The sequence below is a fragment of the Micropterus dolomieu genome, linkage group LG20 (assembly GCF_021292245.1).
Source record: "Micropterus dolomieu isolate WLL.071019.BEF.003 ecotype Adirondacks linkage group LG20, ASM2129224v1, whole genome shotgun sequence".
NCBI classification, from domain to species: domain Eukaryota; kingdom Metazoa; phylum Chordata; class Actinopteri; order Centrarchiformes; family Centrarchidae; genus Micropterus; species Micropterus dolomieu.
Window position 1 is genome coordinate 27,593,520 of NC_060169.1, and position 12,848 is coordinate 27,606,367.

General features: G+C 41.2%; 1 protein-coding gene across 2 annotated transcripts in view; it reads left to right on the forward strand.

Moving 5' to 3' along the window:
- Positions 1-12,848, forward strand: part of nptnb (neuroplastin b) — a 53,246-nt gene that overhangs the window by 18,555 nt on the left and 21,843 nt on the right. The gene's annotated exons all lie outside the window — the stretch shown is intronic.

The window sequence follows — 12,848 nt, forward strand, 5'->3', positions numbered from 1 at the left end:
GGACAGGGCGACTGCACTGTATTAAGGAGAGGATGACCGGGGCCATGTATTGCGAGATTTTGGGGAACAACCTCCTTCCCTCAGTTAGAGCATTGAAGATGGGTCGAGGCTGGGTCTTCCAACATGACAATGACCCGAAGCACACAGCCAGGATAACCAAGGAGTGGCTCTGTAAGAAGCATATCAAGGTTCTGGCGTGGCCTAGCCAGTCTCCAGACCTAAACCCAATAGAGAATCTTTGGAGGGAGCTCAAACTCCGTGTTTCTCAGCGACAGCCCAGAAACCTGACTGATCTAGAGAAGATCTGTGTGGAGGAGTGGGCCAAAATCCCTCCTGCAGTGTGTGCAAACCTGGTGAAAAACTACAGGAAACGTTTGACCTCTGTAATTGCAAACAAAGGCTACTGTACCAAATATCCAACGAAGGTTAAAATCAAGGGCAACTGGACTTGGTTGAAGATACTGGAAGACGTTTCGTCAGTATCCAAAGGACTTCTTCAGTTCTGACTGACTGGCGGGGAAACTCAGCTATTTAACCTCAGCGGGGTCGTTATCCCGGGTCATCGATACCGCTGGTTCGTTAGTGTTCCTTGTTGCTGTGACGACAGTCGTTACAGTCGTTAAGACTACCTGTGGCCAAGACTGAACGACCATCGTTGGTATCTTCACCTGAGGCCAATAGGTTACGTTTGTTGAGTTTCCTGGGAAGTGATGAAAGGACAGCATTGTAAGTGGGGGATAAGTGGTGGCGTAGACCCCTCCACTGTTCAATGACGGCTTCTCAACCCTGGTGTAGATGGCTTCCTTGACACCTCTTTCAAACCATCCATCTTCTCTGTCTAAAATGTGCACCTGGTGGTCCTCAAACGAGTGTCCTCTGTCCTTCAGATGTAAGTAGACTGCAGAGTCTTGACCTGAGGAGTTGGCCCTTCTGTGTTGAGCCATGCGTTTGTGTAGTGGTTGTTTAGTCTCCCCAGTATACAAGTCTGTGCATTCCTCACTGCATTGGACCGCATACACTAGATTGCTTTTCTTGTGTTTGGGTGTGCGGTCTTTGGGGTGTACCAGCATCTGTCTTAGTGTGTTCTTGGGTTTAAAAAACACAGGGATGTTGTGTTTGTTGAAAATCCTCCTGAGTTTCTCTGATACTCCAGACACATATGGAATCACAATGTTGTTGCGTTTGACCTTCTTTTCCTCCTCCCCTGTAGTTTGATTTTCTCAGGTGTTCAAATACTTATTTGCAGCTGTATCATACAAATAAATAATTAAAAAATCATACATTGTGATTTCTGGATTTTTTTTTTAGATTATGTTTCTCACAGTGGACATGCACCTACGATGACAATTTCAGACCCCTCCATGATTTCTAAGTGGGAGAACTTGCAAAATAGCAGGGTGTTCAAATACTTATTTTCCTCACTGTAAATAAATAAGTAGGCTAAGTGGTATTGCACATCACAGGAACGTGGGCTTATCTATGTAACGTAACATCTAGTGCTTGTTGGCATTCGCATTTGCATTTTTGGGGGGTACTTAGGTGCACAAGATTTACATATGAAGGTGAAAACAATAGCTTGAGGCTCATAGTATGTCAGTTACATGTACTGAACTTATTTATACAATTATGGAAATAGTTTTCCATTCTACGGCACCTTTAACCAAAAACTATGACTTGCAGTTCATATTACTGCTTACATTACTACTGCCCATTTAGCAATTACCTACAGTCCATGCATACATTGTCATGAATTTCAACTTGCAGATGCTTGAAACCTGATGTATTTATTTCATCATAATATACACACAAAGATATCCACCAGACTCTATGTACAGATGTCAGTGTTTCCCCTAGGATTTTTTTCAGGGGGGTTGGTCGAAACTACAAGGGTGGCAGAGCAGGCTTCTTACAGATAAGTGTTGTAGTCATAGACGCAGCACACATATTTTTTGCCTGTTTAGGTTCGTCACCTTCCCTGTTCCTCTTCAACATTTTTATCACTAGTTACTAAGTTACTACCTCCTGATTGTGCTGGCTACAGTTATGCTACATTCAGATATTGGGCAATGAGACCATGGATAGGGCCATATGAAATCTGTTTTGACAGATTCCGTTAAATTTTTGACACATCTGGTGTTTTCTGTTTAAGTTTTTCTGAATTCTGTGTCTTACAATTTAAGCACCTTTTGTCATCAGAAAATTAACAATAAATGTGTTGGAACAGTAGGATATTAAAACAGGCTTTTATAATACTATTTAATAGGGGACAATACAAAATTAATGCATTGTTGCAGTACATGTGTTGTGAATTGTCCTCTATCAAACAGGTTATTACATGACAGCACGCATCCTTGTTTACAGAGCCTGAACGGACATATGTTTTTTAATTTTTTTAATGGATTATCTGACTCTGCCCACAAAGCCTTGAAATCTATGAGTTTGCGTCTTTTAATGGTTGCACTTTTGGTGGTTGCACTTTTGTGAGTTTTAGTGATGAGCTCTCGCTAGTGCGCTCTTTCATTTGACAGCGTATGTTTCTCTATGTGTATGTGTGGAGGAGCCGCTAAGCAGCCTCGCACTCACTGAAAAACACAGAGAGGACAGAAGGAGTGTCGGTAAACAACAACATTCTGCAACTAAAGTTCAAATGAACTTTTTTGGTATTTTTAAAACAAACGCAACTTTTGTGGTGATGAGTGAAATCCGTGTATGGTTCGTTCTTTGGTTATTTCGTTTCAAAACCAAATCGGGAAAAAAAAGTAGTAAAGAAGTAGTTTTTTTGTTTTTTCTGTTTTAAAACCAAAATGGAAATATAGATAAACAGAAAACAAAAATCTGTTTTTGTTTTTCTGTTTTAAAACCATAACAGAAAAACAAAGCAGCTGCATTTTGTTCTATATAAACGGTGTTGTATCCCTACTGGTTTTCAAACTAACTGGCTCCTGTACACGTGCGCCTGTTGTTTGCAACAGCTGTGGTCTGCGTCGGGATTCATCCAACCAGATAAAATAATCACGGACCATCCGCAGCGCAGGTCGCTCCTCCAGGTAGCCTCGAGAAATAAACATATTCGGGTATTTTCTTAGATCGCTTAGGTAACCAGCTGCTTCAAGATCAGCCCAAAACAAAATGCTTCCTTGATGCTGACGTACTTAATCTAGAAATAGGAGAATTTAGAGTGCTTGAGTGGCTTCTCCAGCTTGACTCGATCTTGCAAAACAAGTAGCCCATATTCTCACATTTATTTTTTCCTTTGTGGCTATGATAGACCTGTAGTGCTCACTTCTGCAATCATATTCGCCATAGTTGATATGAGATGGGACCTGAAAAGAAATAGCCTTAGCCTATAGGCTATAAAATAAAATAAATAGCTTAAAAACGTAATATTGACTTTTTGTTTCACACGGGACACAAACACAGGTCTCTTGGTTCAAAGTCCGGGTTCTGGCACTCCATTCACACCAACCACGTCCTTACTCAGTCTTTTCTGTTAAATATCAGATACCTGCCTTTACCGTCACAAACTGACGATACAGGGCTTCCCCCACTGTGTTGACCTATGACGCTATAGGGATCACCAGTACGTTACAAACGTTGACAGGCCTTGACCATGCCATATGTGACAAGTCGGGGAGTGAGAACGGGTTGTAGGGATACAACACCGGTCAAAGATAGAACAAAACGCAGCTCCTTTGTTTTCAGTTATGGGTTTAAAACAGAAAAACAAAACAGATGTCTGTTTTTTTGTTTACTATTTTTAAATTTTTCTGTTTTGGTTTTAATACAGAAAAAAACACTTGGCTTTTGTTTTTTTCCCAATTTGGTTTTGAAACGAAATAATGAAAGAATGAACCATGCACGGATTGCGTGAGAAGCAAATTTTCTGTGTGTGAAAACAACACAGGAAATGTTTTAATTTAAAGCCTATTTATATATTTTTTGTCATTCTTTGAAGAGGGGGTCGTAGGGGAAACACTGGGAGTATTGTTTGGCTTCTGGGTTTGATTGTCTAGTACCAAAGCTTGTGAATGCCATGTTTTTGTAATTTTGTAACAGAAAGTACAGTTAGGGTTACGACCCGTGTCAAACATGTTACTAGTTTCGGAAGAGTGAATGTTTGGTAGGTAGGACATTTCTCCAAGAACTTGGAAGAATTTAAAGAAATCTTTGGGAGTACTGTGAATTACATGTAGGGCTGAAACGATTTATCGATTAAATCAATAAAATCGATTAATAAAATGCTTCGACACAAATTCTTTGCATTGATGCTTTGTTTAATCCATATAACTATACAGCACAGTGTTTCGCACGGACATTTATTACTGTCGCACATCGCGCTTACACTGTGAACACGTCAGGATTATAATGTAGCCGTTTGCAAAGTGGAGGAAGAGAGAGAAAATAGCGAGGGACAAAGAAGAAAGTGTCCAAAGTATGTTATTATTTCATGCTAAAGAAAACAACAACTCTGTCTGTGTCACAGTCCGTCCACCGTAAAACGAAACTTCACCTTCGCAACAGCACGATGGCAGCTGAACAAAAAGGTGTTCTGCCAGCGGACCAAAGACAAGGTAACAGCAACTTTAGCAATTAACTGAAATCTTGATTGATTGTTGAGTTGAAGGCTAGCCAAAGTAAGCCGCAGTCCTCAGCTTAAAATGCGCACATGTGCGTTTGTTGTTCTTTTTGGGCCGTGAGTTGTAACCTCACAGTCAGGAGTTAACTGCGTGTCGGGAGCCGCACCTTTTAGCTCCCCTCCAGCTCTCTGTAGCTCAGACAATCCCTGCTACCTGCATGTGCTAATCCATCCTTCACCCATATTCTTTGTCTTTATAACTGTTATCTTTATAATAACAAACAACAGCTGTTTTGTGTGCAGGATCGCTCATTTCCCGTTTCACATTTCACGTGTGTTTTCTTGACAAAACGTGGTTTTGCGTCGGTGACAGCTGCTGTCAGCTCCTGTAGTGTGTGTGTGTGTGTGTGTGTGTGTCCCTGTCACCGATCAGTCGCGTAGTGTGAACACCACACGACTTCAAGACTGCCGTGATGACGGCAGGTTGTGTGAACTGCACAGCCATCGGCCGACGCTTAAAGTTGTGTAGGCTGCACAAGCCTTTAGTATAACTTGTATAGCACTGGGGTGATGTGTGTGTTTGTAAAGTGGCTGTCTAGTAGTTGGTGTGTGTTTGTTTCCTGTATGACACAGTATGAATACACAAAAGGACTAATAAATATCTATCACCTATAAACGTGCACAGCTGATCCCGTTAAGTGTGGGGGGGGGGGGACCGCTGCCACCAAGCAAAAGTACTTCTTAAACGACACATCGATGAATCGTTGAAATAATCTGTCGAAGCTTCGAATACTAAAATCATCGTTAGCTGCAGCCCTAATTACATGTGACTTGTAGTTCATTGGCTGTAACATGCAAAACCACCAATATGGCCCTTTCAACTTTAACAATATTTTATTTGACACACCAAGGAGGATATAAAGCTGCATATTTAACTTTAGCCAGTGTGAAAACGGTCGACAACCCTCAGGTAGAAAGGTTGAGAAGGAAAAAAGAAAACAAACACATCTATAAGGCTGGTTCCGTACATAAGTATTGTGACAAAATATTGAGATATTGTGGCTGATCTAGACACCCATAGTACACATTGTTTTGTACACATTGTTTGGTGGCACCCATTATGGCAGGACAAGTCCTTTATGATTCTTTTAGGTATTTGGATATTGGTGACCTTGACACACCCGCAGAATAGCTTTGCCCAACTTCAACCCAAATTAAGGTCTAAATCGTCTAGAATAATTGAAAACACCTGTGAAATTTCACTAAAATCTGCCAAAAAGTTAGATCATAATTGCTTGATTAACTTGAGTATAAAACAAACAAAACAAAAAAAAGAGGAACAAACATACATTTATCTTTTTACCATATGCATTATAATACTGTAGGTAATATTGTAACATACAACACAACTGCTGCTGTGAAGGTCCTTATCTAACTAATAATCTAACTAAGATATTAAAATATAAACAATCACCACAACTCTGATCTATTGTGTCATACAAATGACCTGTAAAGGCACAGCACCATGCAGGTACAACAAAGATGCACCCACACCCACAAACTCAAACACGCGCGCACACACACACACACAGCCTAGCACATGCAGTTCAGTGGCCCTAGGGGGTTTCCTACTCGCTGCTTTCTCTGTCTGTGTTGTGGGATGCGTATGGGGATCCAGGTTGTAGGAAGGCAGCTGACTCACTCTCCGGCTACATGGTGGTGGTGTGTGACTTGCTGTCAGTCCTCAGGGGAACTCTGCATACATCAGTGCAGTATGTTGGCTGAAATGACGGTGGCTTCAATGCAGCCTTAGATAGAGCTTGTCACAGAAAACTACAGGTTATTTTGTGATACTATTGTGCACATGTCATATGGTAGTAAATGAGCTAAAGCATGAAAGTAAGACATGGCACTCTGAAGGACTTCATTATTTCGTGTTGAATAAATTGCTTTTTAACCATCAACTCATATAAATGTTTGACCTCCATAGTTAGATTGCACACAAGCTACCATAGCAACTACACGTCTGCACACATTAAATTGTAGATATTAGCCTTAATGTCAATTCAAATAAAGAGAAACACCATGTCTCTTCTTGCTGTGAAGCTCTCAGTTGTCTCAACTGTCCTATAATATTCTTTTGTGTATGTTGCTTTTTGTGATCTAATCAATTTACTGTGACACTGACCAGCAAGAAACCTCCACCACAGCTTGGTCTGCATGGCTAATATTTTGGTTTCTATTCATTTGTGTTGGTACAAGCATTATGTTGAAAATGTTCAAAAACAATATAACATAGAACATTACAAAAACAACAACTATAGCAGCCAGTACGAAGGAATCATTGAAACAAAACACACCCTTTTAACCCAACAAACAGTAGCCGCCATTAGAAACTAAGTAAATGGAAATACACTGCTGGCCATACAATCTTGCAAGTATAACTGAAGTACCAAGAAATAGAAATTCGGAGATACCGTTAAAGCCTACAGACAGCAAGAATTCCTTTTTACAGATGTTTCTGGGGCATTTTGCCTTTATTGGACAGTGGTAGCTGCAAACAGAGACAGGAAAGACATGACAGAGAGTGGGAATGTCATGCAGCAAAGGGATCAAATCTGGTATAGATTTTAGATGAAGTAAAAAGTGGTAAGAGGCCTGATCTACGTTTCTATTGGATCCACAGAGCCTCAAGGTGACATTTGAAGTTAAAATCATTTGCCAAGCATAATCGTGAGGAATTTCTCATTTTTATATTGCTACGAATCGTGGGTTCATCCCCAAATACCCAGAGGGGTAGGTCACGTGTGGACAGCCAGACATGTTGTCTAGGGGTATAACAGAGTGCAGTGCTGTTGGTGGCCTGCTGGCAGAGGTTTTGGGAGCATAGAAGAGTGGAGCAAGCTCAGAATTAATGCCTGGATCAGGGTGATGCTGGCTTTGTGTTCCTGTAATCCCGTAACAAAGTCCAGAGAGATATGAGACCGGAGACGATGTGGGATGTGGCATGTGGCAGTGTAGCAAAGCCAGGGTACACTTCACACCAAGACAGCAAGCCAGATGAGAGGAGTTGCTCCAATAGTCATTGGGACAAGAGCTCGAGGCAGGTTGATCCACCAGGGAGATTTTACCTTTTCTTCCACTTCCCAGGTTACTGCTCCGATGATACAGGTTGTAAGGAGGATTGTTTCCAACTGGGAGGGGAGGCGTCGGGCTGGTGATGCCAGGAAAGGGTGTCAGGCTTTGTATTCTTGGAGACAGGGCAGTAAGAAACACAAAAGTCAAACCAGTTCAATAAAGAGCCCACCTGGTCTGCCTGTAATTCAGTTGCTTGGCTTAATGAATGAAACATGCCTTTAACTCAACAAATGCTTCCTCTGCCACCAAAGACCAAAGGAAAAGGACACCTTGGAAGGTGAGCGTGATGAGGGTTGCTGCCACTGAGCTTCTGGAGCACTTGGTGTACATGTAACACTTGTTCCTGTTTGGACTTGGAGGGGATAAGGATATTATTCAAATTGAGCATATCACGAAGAACATCATTAAACAGACCTTGAAACACATCAGGGGCATTGATGAATCCAAACGGCATGACTAAGTACTCCTACTGACTGCTGGTGGTATTGAAAGACGTCTTTCACTCGTCCCCCCTCTCAAGTTGGTATGCGTTTATGAGAAAATACATGGTCTCAGGGACTTTTTTTTCTCCACCAGAAAAAGACAAGGAAGGCCGGATGATCCCTACCACCAGCGCATCATTATTGTACTGTTCCATGGCTCTGGTTTCTTGAGTCATGGAACCCTTGGGAGATGGCATGCCTGGCAGCACAGTCAATGGCACAGTCATATTGTTGATGCAGTGGCAAGGAGGTGGCTTGGGTTTTATTGAACATTTACATTTATTCATTTAGCAGATGCTTTTTTATCCAAAGCGACTTACAATTGCTATATGTGTTAGAGGTCGCACGCCTCTGGAGCAACTAGGGGTTTGTTGTCTTGCTCAGGGACACATTGGTGTCTCACAGTGGTTTTGAATCTGGGTCTCTCACACCAAAGGCATGCGTCTTATCCACTGCTCCATCACCACCCATGAACACCTCTTTTAGTTCAATGTATTCCTCGGGAACTCCGGACAGATCTGGCACATAGATGACCAGTCTATGTGTGGGTTATGTCTTCTTAGCCAGGGATACCTCAGTATGACAGGTTACTGTGGTGCATGGTTGAGATGGAAGGTTTGTCAGTGTGATTATCTGACATGCTCATCTGGAAGAATGAAGACTGGTGAGTAACCTGGATGGCCGTCAAGTGCAGTGGCATGGATGTGCTTCTCCAGGAGCTTTTCCTGACTGTGTACTCAAGTCTTGGCTGCAGTACAGGCACTGGTTTGCACGCAGACGCTGTCTCTCTTCCATGCCTGCCCCCCTGCATAGGCTCTGAGGAGCCACTTGAGGCACACTGGTTGGGGAATGCCGGAGGTATGGCAGGGAGTGAGATTGCACTGGGGAGATGGTAGACCAGTCTCTCTCCCTTCTCTGTTCCCAGAGTTGTTGATTGATGTGGATGGCCCAGGGCTAAAGATCAGCATGGAGATCTCAGGGCAGGCAGGGTCAAAACACCGGGGAATCAGTCCAAAGGAGGCAAACAAATCCAAACAGGCATGCAGGAGAAGCAAGGTCCAGGAAACAGGCTAACAGAGTCAAACATGAATAGGTCAGGCAGAATTGAAGAAAGAGTAATGCTGGATAGCTAGGAAGATACTAGAAAATCTGACGGGGGAGCAAATGAAAAGGGTCTGGTGCATGTACTGAGCATGTGCTAATTGGGGAACATGAGCTGCAGGTGAGAAGATAGGTGGGGTTAACCAAGTAAGGGGAGTGGGGTGACAACCAGGCAGGAGGAAGAACCGAAATCTGAAACTGCTGTTTGGTCAATTAAAAGACAGAGCGTAGATATGTCACAAGTTAATTTCTATTCAACTTCTGTCGTTTTCTTGGCATTTGCCCCCTTCTCAAGCGACATAATAACGTAGTTCCATTTTAAATAGATTAAATTTCAACAGCATTGTCTAATGAATTAATCCTATGTTCCAAAACAAATCCAAAAGCAAATTGTTTAATTACGTAGTTAGGATTATTAGTCTTGCTAATATTATCTTTGCATAAAGAAAATGGAACCATCAGGAGCAAATATTAATGTAAAGTTGGCACTTCTGTGGAGCTCAACTTATGTCGTAATTGTCGGCAAAATGTTAATGTAAGTGACATTAAATGAGCAGTCCATGACTGAAAGTTAAAATAACAAATACACTAGCTAACGTTAATATAATGACTCCACGGAAATAACGTTACATCCAAATTGTGGTGGCTAGTGTTAAATATAAACAATTCAACCTTGTTAGGCTAATTAATAGTCCCAGGGTTGACATATTGTCATAAGCCAATTAAGGTTATCATAGATAATAGATAGATTCTTAAGGCATGCAGACAGTCAAAAACTGACCTCTAAGAGATGGCCCTCCTCAGTCTTCACTCTTCTCAGTTGAGTTAGACAACTCAGAAGGTGTGGTTCCCATTTCATTCCCTGTGACTCTGTCCTCCCAAAGCCAGAATTTTACAGAAAGGTGACAAGTTTGTACCCTTGCATACCCTGATATTTTAGACAATATAGTGATAAATTGAAAAAGAAAATCAACAGATTAATCAGTACTTAAGATTTACTGTTTGTTGCAGCCCTAAAAACCTTTTACTGATGTCCTTGTACTGTAAGTGGACAGCAAGATGTGCTACTATACATATAAATACACCATACAGTAGTTAAAGTGTTATCATCACAACATAAAGATGAACTCTGCTCATCATTTTTCTGTCACCAAGTTGCTGAGATCTGACCACCATCCATAGCTCCTTCCTTTGTCACTTCTTGTCTCCCAGCATGCCTTTGAAATTCATGAGTACCGGCTGTCTGCTTTGTGTTTTGTTTTCATTGCCAGTGTAAGCTCCTTGTTTAAACAGCAAAAATTTGGTCTTCTCATTGGCCGAGTATTGTCTATAGTTTGCTCCACAGAGCCTCCCGGAGCCTGGATCTAAATTAAGTCATCTGTTCCTTTTTCTGATTTAATTTGCCATCACCTTGGAGGACATTCATTACTTTTTTAAACTGATACTATACTGTGATTATGATCCCTTATGCATGGCTGACAATAGTTATCTGTGCCATGTGCCAAGCCAATTCACCGTCATACCCATAATCATAGTAAAGAATGCCATATTAAATGTTCTGTCAAATTGAAATATTGCTTTAACAGTGTAGGCGGATAGGCATGGATTCACCCTCTGGGATTATGTAGTGAGCTTGATGGGCACAGATGTTTCCGGAGAAAAGAAACAAATGCTAATTACTCTGCATATCTCTAGGCATCACACATATAAACACAAGTTGTAAGCACCAAATATCCCCAGACATTTCTCCTAGCATGAAGACTGCGATTTTATTTTTATTTATTTATTTGCTAAATTTCTTTTCCTATCATCTAGTTTGTTTTCATATAGCGATGAGTCACAAACTTGTGTTGGGCAACAGACTCGTTACCATGGTACTAAACTAAAATCCATGTATGTGAAATATTTTTGAACAGCCTGTTTGACAGTGTGTTCAAGATTTGCAAACACTATGCATTATATTATTATGGAAAATGCCCACATAAACCATGTAAACCTTGTGAATGGTATTTTTCACATGCCATTTAAACTTTCAATACAATTATTTAAATGAAACGTAACTGTCTTCATTTTGGGGGTGAGCTGAATACTGTAGTTGTTTACACTGCTTCCTCAGGCTTCCACAGGCTTATCTGTTCATGTGCTTATGATACATTACATGGAGCAGGGCAGACAGATCTGGAAGGGCCTGTAAGCTGTTGTATTTAGACACAACACACAGTCTAACACTCAAGAGACCATAGGCTCTTTGTTCCCATTTCCTCTACAACAATTCAGGGCAGAGTTAAAGCAGTGTTTTTTTCTGATTTATTTAAGCACATGTGGTTTACAGCTGACAGGCTGCAGGGGCGGCAGAGAACAGTGTCTGTGGTCCAGGTGATTTGTCATTAGATGAGGTTCATTAAGGATGGCAGTGTATTGTTGGGCTAACTACTGATGTGAAACAGGGTCATGAATGAGCCACAGACACCGCATGGTATACTCGCAGTGTGGTAATAATTCTCATGGATCACATTTTATTATGAATTCCACTGCATTTCAGATTTGAAATGTGTTTTTCTATTCCACATTTCAGGAAGTTAGTTAGAAAAAACACGGGTTGTTTATCCAACTACCCAAGATTAAATGCCCGTGGCATGATGTATTGGGGATATGGATGCATATTCAGGTTCCAACTGTTACTTAAATTAAGCTGATTTTGCTTTAAAAGCAAATAAACTGTGTGTGATTCCAAATGTCAGTCATTCAGTGTTACCGAGAAGCTGGTAACTGGCTTTTTTATTCCAGTGTGACCACATGTGAATTGAAAACCTTCTCTTAAAGTCCAGCTTATCCAAAAAGAAACCTGGCTGACCTAATTTCTGGCATTACCAGCAAGAGCTGATATGGATGAAGAGATTAGGTTTATACATACATACATACATACATATAGTTACATCTATTTGAGACGACTGCCATGAATTTGCTAAAAAAGATAAATCAATAGATTGGCAATTGGCATCAGTATTTAAACATATTCATTAGTGTACAAGTATTTTAACAAAAGATTGCAGACTTTTAAAACAGGCATGTACAATATTCAAAAAAATCAACATGGCGGCGGTCCACAAACCAACGGGTGACATCACGATGACTATGTCTACTTCTTATATACAGACTACGATAGTGACGATGGCAACGGCTTATGTGCGCTACACAGCTGTAACCTATTTAACTTAAGTTAAAATTATAGGCAACATAGCTTTACCTGGTAGGCCTTAATCTAGTTTAGCGGCTCTGCCAATGCAAATTCCCTCCTGTTGATGTCCTATTTAGTAAACAGCAATAAATTCGGGAAACTCACAAACACCTGCGACCCTGTACGCCTGATAAGCAGTTGACGATGTATGGATAGAACTCACAAACAATGAGAATCGGTCTCTCTTCCAATGATTTGTGCTGCGCGTTGTGTACAAAAAGTTCAAGACAATTCAACTTCGGCAGCGGGCGGGCGTGTGCGTGAGGTGAGCACTTCACCTCACTCTAACAGGGACACTTGCTACTGAACATAG